Genomic DNA, 15,339 nt, shown 5'->3' on the forward strand with positions numbered 1-15,339 from the left:
TTGTGGGTTGTCTGGGTGTGTTTGTTTCTGGATATTTTGGGACAATGTCGTCAATATGATGCTGGAGAATATTCCCTCAAAAACAAATGTCAACCAACAAATTGACCGCTTGCATCCACAAAAATCACCTTCAACAGAACATGAGTCCATTTTGTCATGGCGTGGGTAATAAATTATAAATCTTTATGGGTTCTTGTTCTGACTCACAAAACAAACAATTTATGCAAATGCAAAGCATTGTACACAGCACTTTACTGCATATGTAGCTACATAAAAGACTGTGTGAGTCAACAGTCCTGCTACAGTAGTTCTTCCTAGTTTCTTTTTACATATTGACTTTTGTCATTACCTCACATGAGTGATGTTTAATGGAAGCAAATGGTGCAGTGAAATGTATAAGAATGATGGCCCCCCTCAGGCCATGAATAACTCACAGACCTTCACAGTCAGTGAATCTATCTAAATGGTTCTCCCATGTACTGTAGAATACTTGGAAGATACGTAAATGCTAATGTGCTCATATACTCTTGTGGGTGTGAACACATGCACACAAATGTGTTTGTGATAGTTTTGTTAGTCCAGCTCTTGCAAATTGATTTCAGCAGGTTCAGACCCTGGCTCTCGCTCCAGGCCTCCACCCTCACCAATTATCTGCCACCATGTTGGCTGCTGCTCTCTGACATGTGGGCTGCAGATGGCCGTCTTGTGTAACACTGCCAGGACAGGGGCAACTGTTCCCTGTGCAAAACAATTGTCACGATTTGCCATGATGCTTTCATTCTAATGAGGCTCATTCACTAAATTTGCTCTTCCGAGGGCATGCATACACAACATGCCTGTCCATACTTCTGCACAGCAGCAGACAGTCATGTCAGGGATCAATGTCAGGCATTCCACAGAATCTGTAGTTTGTCAAGAAAAATAACTCAAACACTTTCACCTTTTGCGCAGAAGAGAAAAGCGCTGTCTACAGTGGATCATCCTTAAAAACATATTGACCACATGGGACATTTACCTGTCGTGCGCAGTGTATCTTTCTAATGCTCTCTCTCTCTCACTCAATCACCATTACAGAGCTGGAGCTGTAATGTAATTGCCACCATATGGGCAGATGGTCCCTTTACTGCATGTTTATCATGTCACACTGCACATTCAGCTATCTTTTAATTTGTCAGACCTCTGTCAGTGTGCCCTACATTATGGGGTTCAAGTGGTCATGATTAGTAGATTCTACTATTTGTTAATGATTTTAAGAGGAGAACAATTACTTTGGTGATATTCTGGATATCACAGTGTCATCTGACCTTAGATTTCAATCCTATCCCAGTCCGTCTTTTATATCACTGAGGCCAAGACTCAATGTTTTGCAGTCTGTGTTGCGTGGATAGAGATGTTATTCAGTCTTAAAACACCACACTGAAACTGGTTATGACATTGAATTTGGAAGAAAAAATACATTGTCACTTTTGAATGACCTTCACAGGAATGATGTTGAAGTGCTGTGTAATATCCCAATGACATACATTATTTAATGAAAATCTTAATTTGTAATCTCTAAATTTGTGCCTCAAAAATTTACTTTTTAAATTACTTAATTTTGGCTTTAGGTCTGGCAAAGAAGTGACGAATATCATCACTGACTAAACCGCCAGAATTTTGGTAGGTACAGATTCTGTTGTCTAACCGCAGTGATCACAATATCAACACTGGGATAATGTCCTGAATAATGTGATGGATTCACTGGCTTGGTGGTTTATTTGGAGGTTCATCAGTCAAATCAGTTTCCAGTAGATTACTTCTTCTCAGCAGGAGCAAGGTCTTATTAAGGCTGACAAACTGATTATGAGCACTCCTGCCTTTCCATATACAGTACAATGCAGAAGTTTAGGGCAGGTGTGGAAAAATGCTGTAAAGTAATAATGCTTCCAAAATATACATGTTAAATAGGTTTAATGCAAATGCATGTTAATAGATTCACCCTTGCATTCAACCAGCACAGTACTGTAATTCAGTGTAGGAACTTCAGCCACTGAGATTATGTTTGCAGTCTTATTTGTTTGTCATTTTGCTAATTAGCATGCTATCTCAAATATGTTAAAAAAGATTTTAATACAATTTGGTTAAAAGTTCAGTCATGGCCCATGGACATGGACACCTTGTGCATTTACTTTTTTTCTTTCTTTTTTTTTGTCCCGTGTATTTACTTCTTAATAATGCAGGGCAGAAGTATTTCTGGCCATGTTCTTCTTTTGTCTTACATTGCATGCACCTGCACATTTTCATTTATTACAGCATAAAATCTAGAGGGCCGTGCAGCGTTGGCAGGGGTATGCACTCACCGCAGATGGTTTAGGAAGAGCTGCTGGCCTGGCACTGACTGACTGCTGAACATAATAGGAATATCACCAATGAGAAAAGCATCAATACTGTACTTTCCCAACATTTCATGTGTTTCACATTTCATGACTGTTCCAGTTTGTTTAAGTGAACATATATATCTGGGTGCTAACTATGTATGACACCAGCAATTACTGCAGTGTTTTTTGTTGCAGTTGTGTTTTTTTCATACAACAGTTTATGATGCAAATAATACATGCTGTATAAAAACCCAACAATTGACAAAGGAGTAGAACAGATGGTACATCTCAAAGTTGTTCTCATGAAAAATGCAGTACTATACGAACCAACCCTTTACTGAAACTACTATTGGCAAAAGTGGAGCATCATTGTATTACTGCAATTTACTGTTTAGATATTTTATTTAGCATTTAGCCATGAAGTTATAAATATTCCATATGCCCAGCTTGATATACTAAAGACTAGGGTAATGTTTCAGATGTTTAAGATGATAATGTTTCAGATGTTTTTGGTCAGTTACACTGAACTTTAGTAGGGTGCAGTCTTCTTGCTTAGCCTTGTTATTCACAAAACACACACCCTCAACCAACCAAACAGTGTTGCTTTGTTTTATTTGCTTGAAATTATCACTAAACTTGTGTTGATTAGAACTTTATTGGAATCAGTTGATTCTGATTTTGATTCTGAAGGCTTTTCCTCCCACATTATCTAGCACAAAATTTATAAGATTTCCAAGCTTATATCTAAGCTTATATAAATAACAAACCAGTGTGTGTGTGTGGGGGGGGGGGGGGGGGGGGGGGGGGGGGGGGCACTACAGCACTACAGCCAATTTTGTCAGCCACTCACACTGTCATGCTTGTTATCCGTGTCAACAACAGCCGCGCAACTTCACAGCAAAGATGAGGAGGTGTACCGTGTCTAATCTGCAGAGTTAAAGCAATTACTGTAGCACTACTTAATGAGAGAATAGAACATAATAGAACAGAAATACTGCATATGATTAATAAGTTCAATTGTGAAACGTGGACATTGTTCGCCAAAGAGTAAATTGTTGAGGTGGCGGTACTGTGTACCGGTGGGCCCACGGCCCACTTCAAGCACTGGACGCGCCAACGAGGCGCTCATGGCGACACTGTTGCACGTTGAGCCATCATCGGAGCACAAGCGGGAATCTTCCGGTCTGAGACATGAATCCAGTGTGGAAGTTCCAAAAACCTGCATTCTATCGAATGGCCAGCAGTAAACCTCAGTAAACACTTTCCTAATGAGTTTATGGTCTCAATTACTAGTTTCATGTCTCCTTCAATCCAATATGATGTTCATTTAGTAAACTATGGTCCTATTTAGAGGAAAATAGACCATAAAGCAGAATATGCTTCAGGGCAGGATTATCTATGATTGACAAGTCGTAACCATAGTAACCTGTCAATCAGGCTAGGGTGACTCGTACCCTGCACTGTGTAAAATTTACCAGCGCCGTTGAAAAAGCTTATTAGGAGTTTGCTGTTCACTTTCTCTGGTGAGTACATTTAGTTTTAAGATTGTTGTTCACTAGACAAAATTGTTAGCCCTGTCAAAATGACAGTTAATGTGAATTAAAGATGCACCTAGCTAAGCAAGCTAGCTAGCTCCACACATTAGCTGCACTGTCTTGTCCAAATATGGTCTCGTCTGGTGCCGCTGGTTGCAAAAAATCAACATGGCGGCGGCCCATCAGCCAAACCCGGGACTTCAGAACGGCAGTCCACAAACCAACAGGTGACGTCATGATGACTACGTCCACTTCTTATATACAGTCTATCTTGGAGTCTCAAGCCGTGGTGCCTTCAGGGATACCACGGCCTGTTGGACATCAGCCCCCCTTGGGCTAAACTTCCATTTATGGAGAGTTTGGCGGCGGAGAGTTTTCCTGGACATAATGAAAGCCAGTCTATCCTCTCAGGAGGAAGTGGATTTCCTGGCTGTCGAGATCCAGCAACTTCTGCTGAAGCAGGCTGTCTTATGAAATCTCTGCACATGACATGCACAGAGGTTTTACTATATACTTTTTGGTCCCCAAAAAGATGAGAGGCTTCTGAGCCACCCTGGATCTCCGCCACCTGAACCAGCATAATGGACAAAAGAAGTTTCCACATGCTGACGATCAAGAAACTGCGGGAGCTGGTGCAGCCCGGCAACTGGTTCACCACCATCAACCTGAAAGACGCCTATTTCATGTCAATGAGACACAGTAACAGGGAGTTTCTATGCTTCGCCTCTCAGGGAGTAGCCTACAAATATACTGTAATAGGCTCCCCGTCAACTACTTGCTAGTCCCACACACACTCAGCAGATGCATGGCCACTGCACTGCAATCGTTGCACAAGCAGGCCATGAGGGTTCTTTTCTACTTAGACGACCTCATGGTCATGGAGAGACTGAAGCCTTAGGTGATCTCCACACAGCCCAGTTGATTTTGCACCTCAGCAGTGTTTGTACCCCCCCCAGCGCTGATGCATTGAGAGGGAGATGGATCCGTCTAACTGTTCGGTGAGCTCCGTTTTCCCTTTCCTGCATGCAAGGTCTGATGGAGAACGGGCTGTCGCACTCAACCATCATGGTGTACACAGCAGCTATCTCTCCTGTCATGAGGGGTTTGGTGACAGTCTTCACCCAACCCCTCTTGATACGCTTTCAGCAGGGTGTGAGAAGACAGCAACCATCGTTGTGTCTCTCGCCGACTTAGTAGGACTTGCTGCTTGTGATGGAGGTTCTAAGGTCTGTACCTTATGAGCCCCTGGAGCAGTCTTCAGTGAAAATGCTATCTCTCAAACAGCCTAGCTGCTAGCTCTCACCTCTGCTAAGAAGGTGAGTGCGCTGTGGGCCCTGCTGGTTCACCCCAGCTGCATGCTGCTTCGTGGTGACCACAGTCCAGCCGGATTGAGACAAAACCCCTCCTGTGTTCTTAAGAACATAAGGAGCATGTTCAGATCTAGGATAGCAGGATTTAGCATATGGAGAAATCTGGATGCCTTCTTCCCCATTACCACACGTAGGGTACAAGTAGGTGAGATTGCATCTGTTGTGTCCAGTGTGTGCTCTAACGTCCTATGTAGGGCACACAGCCGCCATTCGACGCACTGGTCAGCTGTTCGTCTGCTTCAGTGGGTGAATCTCCCAAGCCTGTACACGGGCGGAAAAAGACCCACCATCAGCGATGCGTGCACATTCTGCTAAAAGTGGCCACGACCCTTTTCAGCGGGATGTGTGTCGAAGAGATCTGCACAATGGCCCTTACCGTGACGTTTGTGCATTTCTATCTCTTGGATATGCCGGGTTACATCTCACAGTGCGGCCTAGGATCTGTAAAGTGAGGATCTGGTGGCTACTGGGTGTAGAGAGGGAACATACACTGTCAGTGCCTGACATTCCAGTGAGAAGTCAGAGCTGTCCATTTGTTAATGGTCAGGCCAAGTCCCTATCGGTCCAGCAACCGTCTTAGGGGTGGCCCACCATTCTGTCACTAAGGTGATGTGGTGGTGGGGGCTTTGGCCGGCCTGTGGCCGACTGGGTTGGTGTGGTAGACTTTGGCTTGTCGTGGCTAGGGCAGACAGTCATTGGGGTCCACCCACTGTACCCATAGAGTCCAGTAGAGGGCAGAGCCTGTGTGAGATAGAACAAAGGTTACAATGAGCTACCGATGAGCCCTGCCGCTCCTACACCGTCTACTGAAGAGGCGGTCGGATGCTGAGGCACACGTATCGGTAGCAACGTCCCATTGGTTGGCTACGTGCACAATAAAATTTCAGTTGGCAAGTGCATGCATGTGTTTGGAGGAGGAAGTACCCATAAGTCCAGTAGAGGGCTTTGCCTGTGCGTATAGAACTAGGGTTACCACATCGTAACTTTGTTTGTGACTCTACAGTGCTGTTGTGTACAAACAACTATACCATCATGAGGGATGAAAAACAATTGTGCAAACAGCAGTTATTAATGACATGGATTGTACAGATAACAGATATCTACATGTGTAATGAGTTACTGATTTGAATCAGTGAGCTGTTCAATTTATAGCTCTACTGATTTTTTCGGGAGTCAAAGCAGAGCAATGGCTTTATTCGGATTTAAAAGCACAATAGTCAAGCCCATGTTTGTTGTTTCTCTCTATGAAAGTTCATAAGCTCGTCTCTGCCAGGGTTGTCGGAACAGTGAAGCCTCATGTCATATCCAGTCAAACAAAAGAAACTTCTCCATGCTCTGCTATTCAGTGTGCCTGCTGTTTTGTTAAGAGTGTTGTGCAATGGAGAGCAAATGAATGACATTCACAGCAGCGGACCCCAACATCACATCGGGTTTTATATTAAAGTTGTAAAAGTGTGGCAATGTGTAAAACCTGCTAAGCATTTCTTCCCGATAGCAAGTATCAAAGTATCAATCTTGAAAACCATTCTCAAATGCCATCAACTCACTGCAGGAGAAGAATGTATGCTTAAGAATGTGTGCTTTTTCTCTTCTCCTGCAGCCAGTGCCAGCACTTATTTAAAAATCTTCCATGCTGTACATGATTAACAGCTTGCCTTTTTTAAGAAAATTCCTTCCTAAAAAATGGTCCATAGCAGTAAACTTGTCACCTTCCAGTGATATTGACCTTTTTAAATTAAAATGATGGCACCTGCATGATTTTGGAAGCTCTGAAGATCACAGTCACTCCTGCACTTGATGCAGGACCCTACTTGACCACATCTTTATGATGCAAACTGTTTTCAGTTGCTGTTTAAAGTTTGCTATTTAACTGAAGCTGCCCTGTGCAAAGTGAGCTATCTTCAGCTGTCTGTCTCACAGAAAGCAGCAACCCACTGAAAGCATATCTTTTCTATAGGACAAAGAATTGCAGCCAACAGCATATGATGGATGTCAGAACACCTGCAGCAATTGTTTTCTGTGTAAAATCCCACTATCTTGATTCCTGTTAAAACTCAAGAAAAACAACAATTTAATCAAATTTGTTCCCTCCTGGATGGACACATTTAATACTACTTCTGTCTTTATGGTGAGTCCAATGTTTGCTGCAGGCATCTGTAAAATACATGACACTACACAATGTAGTCAGTGGAGGTTTACTGTAAGTCATCTTTAAGTGTAGCAGAGAGAAAATCTAGAAAAAAAATGGCAACAGGCACATTACTAAACAGCAATAACAAGGACTTCTTCAAGGATCGGTTTTTATATCCAAAACAAAGTGGAGGTCTCGGGAGCATGTATGCAGGAAATCCAGCCCGATTTCATCCCGTATGATGCAGCATATGTAAGTGACTGTTCCAAGCCAACAAGAAAGAAGGTGTATTGTTCATTTTTATGTGAGGTAACAACCTGTTGACAAATAGGCTGATTTCAAAAAAAAACTTCAAACGTCACTTTAATAGATTACATTTATCAATTAACAAAATGAAAAGTGAGCGACATGGGTTATGCCATGTAAGTTGCATGTTTTGTCAGTCAGTCTAAAACCCAAGGATTTAAAAAATTACAACTATATAATACAAAGAAAAGCAGTAAACCCTCACATTCAAGAAACACCAAAATTGCTGGCAATGCATAGAAACCATTTATGAACTGTCGCAGGCAAGTTTGCAGGCCTAATTGTACATTCAATGTGTAATGTGGTTGTACCCTGTCACATCGCAATGTTAAAATACATTAAAATGCATTGTCGTCAGTTTCATCCTGTCATTTCATCCTGTTGAAATGAATTCAGCCATATTACATATATATCAGCCTCTGCTACCCACAGTCATACAGTTGCTGTACAGGCAAATCCACTCACAGGGTCAAGTAAGCATTCAGGACTTTTTTTTGTGATTGTTGACCACCTCTGTTCACATCCCTACACGTGCACAAATACACACAAACACATCGAGAGCCCGGGAGAATGATGACAAATGGTAGCAAGGTGGGTGGGGGGAACAAACTACAAAGACACAGTTGCTCTAATCAATATTTTGCTCGACGGTGACAGAGAGCCAAACACAATGTTGATTTCAGGAAAGCAACTGTATCTCCATAGGGTTCCCAACTGACATTCCTTGTCTCCTGGACTGAAATAACCAATCCATACACAGATGGTTTCACAAGTAGCAAAGGATTTCTGCAAGATGTCATGCAGAAAGACCACTAAAACAATATCTCAATAATTTTTTTTTTTACAATCAGTAACATCACAAGAACAACAACCCCAATACTAGTGGAACAACATCACATCACTGTGCCCTGATGCCCAAACCAACCTAAATTCCAATTTTTGACAGATTTTGCAGGATGTCAATGAAATTATTATTATCAATTATACATATACAAAGACCTTCCTCTGTATGGGCAAAAAAGAGACACATTCTAACACAAATGACCAAGAAATGAAAAGAGCTATAGGCCTAGGCCTAGTCACTGCACGTGTCCAACAAGCCTTATTTAGGCTACAGCCTCTTTAAAGAACTCATATTATGCAAATTTTTAGGTTCATAATTGTTTTTAGGGCTTGTGCCAGAATAGGTTTACATGGTTTAAAACACCATATTTTTGTCATATCGCACATTGCTGCAGCACCTCTTTTCCCCCTGTGTGTTCAACTCTCTGTTTTTGCTACCGAGTGAGGCATCTCTCTTCTATTCGTAGTGTGATCCAAAACAAAGCCGCTTCAGCTGGAAACCATGGCTCCATTTCAGCCGTGCATGTTCGAGCACAAGTCTGATCCCAAAATACAAGAAAAACAACCCCAACCAGCTTCGAAACCTAGACTGGAGCAAGACGTTTCAGTATGTTAAGTTATTAATTTGTAAGAAATTTCTATAATACGTAATGTTTTACTGTGCACTGTCTCTACATCATATTACTTTATGTCTATTGACTGCCTGGAGGGAATCTGCCTGGCTTGGTTTGAGGGCGTGCTACACTAGCTGCTAGGTGAGCATTATGACACGTGTTACATAGTGAAGCAGATAGGTTACGTAAGTAAAGACTGGACTACAATTGAGCTGTTTTCTGTAGGAGATGGTAACTTAAGGTGGGGTGGACTTTGGGCTTTTTCACTTTGCAAACCTATTACATGCAAAGGGGGCCTTTAATGTACACTTACATTTACTCATTTGGCAGATGCTTTTATCCAAAGTGAAATGCATTTGATGAACAACATACAAGCATCAGTAAAGTAAGAGATCTACTAGTAACAATAGACACTAGTTAGAGCAGTAATAATACTAGTAAGAACTATTGACACATACTGCATCAATGGGACAGATACCTAGGGGCAGTGTTGGGAGTAACACATTACAAAAGTAAGGCAATTACAGTAATGTATTGCTTTTTGCTGTAACGCAGTAATATGACTAAAAATTGGTAATATTATACCCATATCTCAGTAAGGCGCGTTACAACGTGTTTTTGTCGTGATCCTGTCTGTGTGTCTTGTTTGGGAGTCTGGGTTTTAGTTCCATGTCTTTAGTTCATGTCTTGGTTGTTGCTCCTAGTTCTTGTGTGCATTATTTTGGTTTAGTCTCCTCTGTACTCTGTGTTCTAGTTCTGTGTTCTGGTACTTTGTAACATGTGTGTTTCTGTCTTTGTTGGTTATTCATTTTGCCCCATGTCTACCTGTCAACTCTCTCTCTCTGCCTGCCTGCCTGTGTGTGTCTCGTTAGTCCCATTAGTATCACCTGTGTTGCTCCCGCCCCGCTCGTTAGTCCGTGTGTGTATATATGCCTGCTCTTGTCTTCAGTCTTTGTGTGTCTAATGTTGAGTGTTCCTGCATGTTCCTGTTTGGTCTGCATTTGGGTCCACACCTCAGTCTGCACTCAGCCAACCCCTGACAGTTTTAACCTGAAATTAAGTGGTGTTTTGCTTTTTTAATAATTCACCAACACCGAGAAACACTTCAGCAACAGAAAAACAAAAACAAATCCATGAGTTAAATAGTTGGCCTGACATTATTTCCTGTTCGAGAGCTTGGCTCCTCCTAACAAGACGGTAGCTCCTGTGATGGTTTATGCGCAAATAGATTTCTATAGGCTATGTGTTTGTGCTTTAACAAATTACGTTCATGATCAGGCTGCTGTCATTTCATCCTGACCAATCGGAGTGTCAGGAGATTCACATAATCAATGATGTTATGTTGCTGTACCTCCAGTGTCTTTCTTAATGGGGACCCATGCTACTAATAATCAGAAGGTTAATTATTATGACAAAGACCCACCAGATCCGTGGATAACTGCGCATCACTAGAATACCACCTATGCGGCACATCTTATTATCAGAATAATAGGCCCATTAAATAGCAGTGAAAGTAACAAAACACAACACAAAAGTAGTGTAACACAGTACAATTCAGAGACAGTAATATTGTAATTTATTTAATAGCACCAATTCATAACAAAAGGCATCTCCTTGCACTTTTTATATAGAGCAGGTCTAGACAGTACTCTGTTTACAGAGACCCAAGAATTTCCAATTCCCCAACAGTGTATGACAACTGCTTTATGAACACAGATTAGATATCATTCTCATTCAACATAAGGAAGAGGAAAGGAGATATTAGCTTAAAAAAGTTGAAAATTGAAATTATAAGAATTAGGATTTAGATTTGATAATGCAGACTGTATCTTATGATAGTGTCTTTAGTTCTGGTTTAACATTGTGTAGGTCTGTTTTGCTGTAGAGTAGTGACCTCTGACTACAAAAGTTGTTGTGTGGTGTTGGGCACCCATGAACTGGTGTAATGATTTTGATTTATCATCATCTACAGACTGCACACATTAGTTAAAGAGGTGGTATTATGCTTTTTGTCTTTTCCCCTCTCCTTTATTGAGTTATCTCTTTTTTGTGCATTTAATAGGTTTGCAAAGTGAAAAAGCCCAAAGTCCAGCCCAAAGGGAGTTCCCAACTCCCACAGAAAGCTCTGCTCTGAACTGCTTGAAAACAGCTCGTTTGTAATCTAGCCCTTCACTTCCTTTCCTTGTGACGTCACAAGGAAAATGAGTCATAAAGCTTGCCAAGCAGCTAGTGGGGTCAGGCACGCCCTCAAAACAAGCTAGTCTAAGCGGAGGCCCTTTGATTTTAGTTAAGCCCCTTTTCCACTGCACAGTACCAGCACGCCTTTGTTGGTTTACCATTGTAGAAATGTTGTACCTGCTTCCAGGTACTTTTTTCGTATCACCTCACCTCCATCGAGGTTCCAAGCCAGCTAAGGGATACTAAAATGTAAGGTGAAAATACGACAGACTGCTGATTGGTCAGACAGAATATTCACTATTCACTGCATCGTCATTGCGTGCGCCAGACAGAGGCCAGCAACAGAAGGTTTTATATTTTACAGTTTTCATTTGTAATTTCATCACTAAATCCACTTCTGAGAAGTTTTGAGGTGAGAAATCAGCTGTGTAGATTTCAAATATTGACAGTTTTACGAGAAGTGATGGCGGAACAAAAATGTGCTTGAATATTTTCGGAGTTGAGGAGCTCCGCAAGTGGCTGCAGGGGAAGCCTGTGCCAGCCACCCGCTCACAGAGCCCTATGCTCCCGTCGTCACACAGACCGCTGCAGCAACAACGGCAGAGGAAAACACAGCTGTAAGGTTTTCATACCGCTTATCTGTCTTTACATTCTGAGTAATGTAATGTAACGTTTTAACTTAAAGAGAAAGCTGTGTGGATCGCTGGTGTGTGTGTCGCATTGAACATTTCGTCGCGGCAGTTGTGTGAGGCGTCGCTATGACGACAAGCTACCTACTATCTCTGGGTACTATCTGCAATGGAAAACGGAGCAGGGACGAGTAGAGTCAAGCATTTTTTGGCAAGGCGACATAGATCGTCAGAACACCAGCAACAGTTCAACATTTAGTCCTAAAAGACGATGCAACTCCGATTCTGTTTGGGCCTGGAAATTCACAATCACAACCTGTAAGTACGCTTTATTGGTTGTGAATTATATTTAAAATAAACGCAACGTTGGCTAACACAGCTAAAGTTATAGCTATAATGCTAATGTTACACCTGATATGAAAGCTACTGAGCAAATGGTCAAATTGTTTGGCCAATTTTTATAAAAAAAATTGAGTTGAAATATGATGACTTTTGTAGTGGTTTATGGTAAGATGTGGAACAATGATGTTGTGTGGTTGTGGACTTGTGAGTAACTTATACCATCTGCTAGGTTACGGTCGCAGTCTGAAGCGGCTTTGATTTGGATCACACTACCTTGTTTCTTACGACCCGCCCTTCTCTGCTTCTGATTTGCTAGTAGTCCTTACCTGGGAACTGCGCATGCGCAACTCCCTACAAAGATTTTGTACAAGTAAGATGTATCACTCTGTAGCTCAAGAGCGGAGCGTACAACACATAGGGTGAAAAGAGGAGCTGCAGCAATGTGCAGTATGAGAAAAATGTGGTGTTTTTTGAAAATTAAACCATGTAAACCTGTTCTGGTACAACCCCTAAATAAGATTTTGAACCTGAAAATGAGCATAATACCACCTCTTTAAATAAACAAGGACATTGTAAGCATTGTAAGATTTTAGTTTACTGAAGCCAGCGCCTATGCTCTTTTTGACCAAGAAATAAAGTTGACACCCACGCACCAAGAAATCACATTATTTGTTCTTTCCCGAATTACGCATTCAGATTCGGGTACATCCCTAGACCATTCAGCACCACTGTACTTTAAAGGTATGCAGCTACATTTACCTTTTTTTCAGTGTTCCTTCAAACTGTAGAAAAGGCTGTAATATAATTCACAGTAGATGTCAATACTCTCCACTCTGTTCACCTGTCATGAGAAGTGTGAATCTTACTGCTGTTTTCAAGGAACAGGAGATTGAAGTAAGATGTGTCCCTACAGTAATTCATCTCTTAAATTCAAATATCAACAGCGCAGTGATGCATGTATCTTGCTTCATTATTGCAAAGGATCAAGTAATATTTTCAGTCTTTTTTGTTTCTTTCGTAGTCCATGAAATTTGGTAGAAAGATAACCATCAGTCAAGTGACACATCTTATTGCTCATCTGGATCCAGAATATGTTTTGTAATTATAATTTATTTCTAATCGAAGTAAGACAAGGCTTTTTGGAAAGTTTCTAATGAATTAAGGCACATTAATGAAATTAATCCAGATACACATTATAACCTTCTATTCTATTATTAAAATAGCTCAAAAGCTGCTCTCCAAGTGCCGTCACCACATATTTCAGACCAAAATGACATGAGGAGTACCCCATGGGTCGGTTCTCGGGCCTCTACTGTGGAATTTATACATGCTTTCTGTGTCTGTGGTGGGGAGGGTGTCTGTCTGGCAGTCCACTCCTGCTTCTGATGCCAATTGGTTCCTGCACAAATGTTACCATCCAGCAATCAAGCAGTATCCACCAAGGCTCTTCACTCTTCAGGGGTACCGCTGTGGTCCGGCAGTACTTGTTGTTCCCAGAAGAGTGAGCTTGCTGTTCCGTCAGTCCAGAAATCCCTCCACCGCTGTCGCAAGATTTGAAGGGAAGCTCGTTCTTCAAGATACAGATTAACTTTTATTGTCATTCAAACTATACGCAGGACAAGTGCACAGTAGAAAAAAAATGACGTCACAAAATGTAATTGAAACATATTATAAGAACTGACAAAGAATAAAAAGTTAATTATTATATATTTACTGTATATTGTTTAACAGTTTTACTTGATGTCCAGTTACTGTCTTTAGCCTTTAGTCTAAGTGTCTTTAGCTGTGCACTTACACGTATAGTGAGGGCAGAAAAGAGTGCATATGTTTCATATATTTATGTGTGAGCATGCATGTCCTCTGCGCCCTGTGTTTCATAAAGTGAGCTTGTACGCTTGTCAGTAGACACTACCCAGAGCTAGTCTGAGGGGATTCTCGTTCAGAGATGACGGCATAATTACCAAGATAGTGCTGGTTCTCATAGCAGTGTGTGACAGCCACGTGTTTTAGGCTATTTAAATTCCACTTGTTTTGCAATATCTTGTTCAATTCTCTCTTCTTACTGTAAAATTTTGCAGGAACAATCAAATGATGACAGGGTTTTGATCATAAAGTCTCACTTTTAAGACCTATTAGTAAAAGGTGAGACATATGCATATAATTTCAGTCACTGTGTATGATGACTCAAGCAACATTACTCTTTTTTTAGATGAGCTGCAGCTACATGTAATTTATCATCCATAAGCACATTTTTTGACCAAATGTTCACTGCAGTAGATATGTATGTATTCACACAGCCTATTTTAAGAAAAAGATTAATGTGGAGTTTATTAACATCTACTTAGCAAAACAAATAACTTAACAAACTTTCATCTGATCAAAAATTAGAAATTCAATTCACTTCAATTCAATTTTATTTATATAGTGCCAAATCACAACAACAGTTATCTCACAGCGCTTTTCATAAAAGAGCAGGTCTAGACCATACTCTATGATGGTATTTACAGAAGCCCAACAGTTCCCACCGAGAGCAAGCACTAGGCGACAGAGGCAAGGGAAAACTTCCTTTTAAGAGGCAGAAACCTCGAGCAGAACCATGGCTCAGGGTTGGCGGCCATCTGCCTCGACCGGTTGGGGTGAAGGAGAGAGAGGGGGGGGAGGCAGCCTACACAATATACACACACAGAGGTACAGACAGTAAAGGTAATGTTGCTATAGACTAAATGAAAAATGGTACAGATATTTATAGTAGTGTTAATGATAACAATCATAATGTTAATGATTATAATAACAATAATAATAATAGGACTAGTAACAATAGTCGTTGCAGCAGAGGGTGTCGAGCAGGAACACGGGGGCAGCAGGTGACCCGCAGCCACAGATCCAGATTCCACAGCTCCAGAGCCAGAAAACCTGCAGGAAGTGATAGGAGGAGAGAGGAGAGGGACGAGAAAGCACAAGACTACCGGAAAGGGGAGAAGTTGTGTTAGTAACATGCAATAATGGGATGAGGTTGCATACAGAGGGAGAGAAA

At 41.4% G+C, this 15,339-nt stretch overlaps 1 protein-coding gene across 1 annotated transcript in view; it reads left to right on the top strand.

Annotated features, from left to right (window-relative positions):
• The first annotated feature begins 3,835 nt into the window (after window positions 1-3,835).
• The window catches only part of LOC123984340, a 25,175-nt gene continuing 13,671 nt past the window's right edge, over window positions 3,836-15,339 (top strand). The window contains exon 1 of the mRNA XM_046071182.1: window positions 3,836-3,880. The gene's annotated coding sequence lies outside the window, so the exon portion shown is untranslated. The remainder of the gene's footprint in view (window positions 3,881-15,339) is intronic.

This window comes from Micropterus dolomieu, linkage group LG15 (genome assembly GCF_021292245.1).
Source record: "Micropterus dolomieu isolate WLL.071019.BEF.003 ecotype Adirondacks linkage group LG15, ASM2129224v1, whole genome shotgun sequence".
Classification (NCBI taxonomy): Eukaryota; Metazoa; Chordata; class Actinopteri; order Centrarchiformes; family Centrarchidae; genus Micropterus; species Micropterus dolomieu.